Source organism: Montipora capricornis, chromosome 14, assembly GCF_036669925.1.
Source record: "Montipora capricornis isolate CH-2021 chromosome 14, ASM3666992v2, whole genome shotgun sequence".
NCBI classification, from domain to species: domain Eukaryota; kingdom Metazoa; phylum Cnidaria; class Anthozoa; order Scleractinia; family Acroporidae; genus Montipora; species Montipora capricornis.
This window is the reverse complement of record NC_090896.1, coordinates 25,549,082-25,554,081: the sequence shown is the minus strand read 5'-3', so window position 1 is coordinate 25,554,081 and position 5,000 is coordinate 25,549,082.

Here is a 5,000-nt window from a genome sequence, read left to right as displayed (position 1 = left end):
TGTTACGGTTGAACCACGATCCATTCCCTCGATCATTCACCATTTTCAGCGGTTTTTTTAAACATACGTATTGCGGGCTCCTATTTTGTTTTGTACAACTTCATCGCAGTCGCAATAACCATCGCAATGATTCTCCCTACTTTTACAAATGATCAATTTAATTTGTTACTATAACTTGCGGCTAAATTTTCATTTCTTCTTGCATCTTTTTTTACAAATTTCGAGCCTAGGGTATGTTATGAAAACGGTTTAACTAGAATCCAGGCTCATTGCCGAAAAATGCATAGAAACTGCTTACGAACTTTCATCTTGCGAACGAAATGGCGTGTTTTCTTCAATTTTCAGGAAAATAAGCATTTCCAAATAGTCAATCTCTTTGGCTTTTGTGTTTGTGAGGGTGGTAAGCAGCTGCTTTATCACTAATATCAGGCATTTCTTCAGTTTTATGCGGAAAATATCGTAATTATGCGGAGGATGCGGATTTTAGGGAGTTACGCGGATCCGCATCGCCGCATCCTGTCAGATGCCATGACATTTCCATGTACCCTGTAACATTGAGACTACCATGTAATTCAAAAATTATTATCCGAAAGGGTCCATGGAAATTTCCATGTACCTTGTAACATTGAGACTAATTCAAAAATTCTATACCCAAAGGGTCCATGGAAATTTCCATGCGCCCTGTAACATTGAAACCAATTCAAATGTTTTGACCAAAAGGGTAACAGTAATATGAAAATTATTTACAGAAAGGGTTCATGGAAATTTCAATGTACCGTAAAACAGTACCGTACAACAATTATTATTAAATTTAACAATCCTTACGTAACAATCCTTATTGCCATATAAGACAATAAATTATTTCCAGCACAGTCTGTTCCCTCCTCATACTGTCTGATTGTGCTTTGAGGGCAAGGGTTGTGATTTCCTTCTTGCTCCGTGCATTAACAGGACTTTGTTTCTCATACATGTAAATGCTAAGTATTCAGAATATAAATTCAAGAAATGGCTTCAGGCAGGAAGAAACTGAAAAATGTATAAGAGAAGAAAATAAGCATGTTGATTGTCAGAGACCTACAATACTCGCCACAAATCGTTGAAACAGACACCGTTTCTCTCGAATTTTCTGGGAAAATCCTGAGATTTCTACTTCACACTGTTTTTTCCCCTGAAATGTGCCTTCTCCCTCCCCAATGTTGAGCCATGCGTGTTTTAAAGCACTGAGACCACTGTGATACCCAAATTAACATTGGGGAAGGGGAAACAGACACAAGTGTTTCATGATTTTTGACCAGTATTGTGGCTCACTTTGATGACATTTTAACTCTTACATCTGGTACATGTATATTTGTTCAAGAAAAAAACTACTGAGTTCTTTACAGAGAAATAAGTGCTTGCTGTTCTTCTATACCTGTTTATAGCATGCAGCATTTATAAAACTCACAGAGGCAGGAAGGAATACAATTTTTTGAGAAGACCAAGACTTGTTTTATTAATGAATTTGAAACTAAATAACTTTTGACAAAATAATTATTAGCTTTATCCATAAATATGTCCTTTTCACACGCTATGGAGGCGGCTACTCAGGGAAAATTAATGTAAATGCATTTTGTGGGGCTGGTTTGGCAAGGGGGTGTCTCTAAAACGAAGACATCTAAAACGAAGACCCTAAGACTCTAAGACTCTAAGACCCTAAGACCTAAAAAACTCTAAAACGAAGACCCCCTAATTTTCTAAGCAGTTTTTGCCTTTAGTGAAGTTTGACTCCTTCTTTATCCGGTCAATTTTGTTCATATTGCGATGTTTTGTCCGCCATCCTATCTGAGTAACTAGGCTCCCACACTTGGCCGGAAGTTAGGCTACCTTCTGATTTGCTTCCTTCTGTCAATCATGTGGAGGAAGAGAGAGCGCGCTCTTTGCGGTGTTTTCCCGGCACAGTTTAGCAAGTGAGTTGTTCTGTGTATGAATCGTACCTTACATCGGACCAGCCATGTATTGGTGAGTGAATCGAACATGATTTAATTTGATTTAGTTCTGACATCTTAGTAGTGATTCATTTGCTTGTAATAGTTTGCCGAGAATTGATTTCTTAGCGTTGGCATTCACGTGGGAAAATTCTCTTGGGACTGATCCGACAGAAAAGGTCTCAGAAAGGTAGACTAATGGCCTTAATTTTTTTACAAGCAAAATCGGAATGAAAGACGACAGTGTAAGTGTAAAACAATGATCTTGAAATGTTTTGTATACTATTATGTTTTGGCCGGCGAGTCCGACTTCAAGCTCGAGACGCTTAGGGGCGCCGTTCTTTGCTATGAGTGGCATAAGCTACCAAAACAACGCAGGTTTTGTCATAAATTCTCACATCAAAGATTAAGTTATACGAAAATCGCCTGGTCCCCTGCAGTGGAAGTTACCCAAAGACGTGAAAGAGTTTCCATTTTTATCCAAATAAACAGATCTAGAAATCCCAGTCTGAAGGCGTATAAAAGCAAAATTCCAGCTTGAGAAAGTTTAATCGGTTTTGGTTCGCTGACCATCTTGTGGTATGAGGCTGTAATGGCTGGCACAGTTCGTACAATATATAAAAACGAACACACTCATTCATCTCATACTGCACTGAGTGTACTCTCATGCGATTTTCGGTTATAGGTTGGGGGAGAGGTATCTGTGTAACATTGGGAGGTACTAGCTGCACTATTTTTTTTGGAAAAAAAAAAATCAAAACCCATCTCAATTGATTATAATCATATCATTAGGAAACCGTCATTTGCAGAAGTTGCACAGGACAGGGAAACGTGGCGCCTTCTAGAGAATGCGGATAGTTTGTAAGTACTTTGTTCCATGTAAGAATGTACTCATAATATTTTTGCCAAAGTACCGGTTTCAAATATAGGCTGGCACACTACTTAACAAACCCAACGGTTGACTTTAAACAGACGCTCCGGTATTTTATATTCAAGAAAAAAACGAAGCATTATGTAATGATGAAAAACACCTTTGCAGTTTATCAACACTAAGCATGCGTATCAATTACGCTCTTGAATCCATATTGACTAACGTCAGGTTATTGGCGTTATTTTTCGACCAAGCAACTTGAACCCTTAACTATTTTTAATACTCGTAATCAGTTCCCCTGCTAGTTTCGAACTAATTTCAGTAATGTGTCTTTTTTAGATCATCTTCGGACGATGAACAAAATAAAGCTACACCTGACGAAATGTTACGCGCACCTGTTACTGAAGCAATTATAAGAAGCAGTAGTGAAAGCCCTTCAAGCACTAAAGGAGAGGGAAACACTAGTCGAAGGAAACGTAGTCAAAGTCCGTCAACAGAACTCGATTTCTACCTCTGGACTGAAGAAGAACCTTGCGCGTAAGTGTTATCACTTTATCTTTAAGCGCGTGACTGGGACTGAGAGCAGACCGCTAGCAGGAGGGAAACGGGTGCATTAACATCATAGCATATTATTATTTTAACAAGGAAAGAAAGCAAGGCTTTACAGCTTCCCCTTAAGGCAAAACCGCCAAGTATCTCCCTACCCCAATCCCCCTCCCACCCGATACTTGTACGGTCGTTTGGTTGTTATCTCCAGGTTAATGTTACGCCTTTTTTTGTTGCAAAGATCTGTTTCAGATGTAGAAGACAATTTTCTCTTGCGTCCTGCCTTTTTCCCTTACAAAGAAAGAGGATTAACATCATCTGATGAGGTAATATATTAATATTGTTGCTCTTATAGTGATCGAATGGTTTCAATGAAATACTTCAACTACTGTTACAGTCAGTCTGTTGCACAGGCTCTCCAAAACCTTCGGTTATAGAAATATTTTTCACAAACTGGATCATTGGACTGATAATGCAATTCGAGAGTTTTCATTGGCTTAGCCATCGTGGTATATGAGCCATTATACCATGCCCTAATAATATGGTAAGTGCCCTTTTGGGGGCGTTTAGTTTTCTATATTTTGGGGGCGTTTTTAATAAAACAATTATTCAAATTGCGCTTGTTGGATATGAGATGATTATGGCCCACTCGGCGCTACGCACCTCGTTGGCTATCTACCACCTCATATCCAACGTGCGCTCGTGGAATAATATTATTGTTTCTCAGTTAATGCGGAGTTTTCTTTAAACATCACAGGAGAAGCCTATTGGGCCACCAAAAAAGAAGAAGAAAAACCAACCATCAAGCCTTCTTGTACTGAAAAGGTAACGTTCCTCTTACATGTAATTTATTAAAGTTCCGACAAATGGTAAATGTTAACTTGTTTATTTTCTGATTGCAATGTAAACTAAGAGTTGTTAAACTTTTTTCCCTTTAGTCATCTCCAAAAGTAGAGGTGGTAGTGATAAAAACAAACATTATGCCGTTGACCGAAAGCATAATGTTATTTTATCGCGAGGCATTTCCGCCGGTTGTCTTATCAGTTTGCGGGTTGTGCTCTAATCTGGCAACTATGGAGGTCTCCTGTCCAATGAAAAATGGGCGCGTGTTAAAGTTAAGTACAAAAGGTTGGCTATCTCGTACACGCGGCCCCTTTCTACTATTGCCATCATCGCAAGAAGAACTTCTCTGCCTTTTAGCGTTCAGTTGTATTGTTCTTTCAGGCAAGTTCCCTTTAGTTCCTTTGTTATTTTGTCTTGCATTATTTCTAGAGTTCATTCACTTTGATTTCTTTTCCCTTAATTCCGGAGCTCTTCCGACGGGTAGTCTAATATGGGTACACCTCGCGTTTTAATTCTAGGCCATTCGTTTATTCGTCGCTTACATGATTTCATTGAAAGTGACTCTGGGCATTTGGATTTAACGTTCCATTTGTCGGCGTCCGCCCTCATTAGCTGGCATGGAATTGGGGGGCGCACAATCGCTAAAACGGTCAAGTTCGATCTACACATCCTTCACTCGTTTCGCCCAGATATAGTTATTGTGCAACTAGGCACTAATGATTTAACATCTTGTCCTCCTTTGCAAGTGGGCTCTGCCTTGGAGGATTTTGTGCACT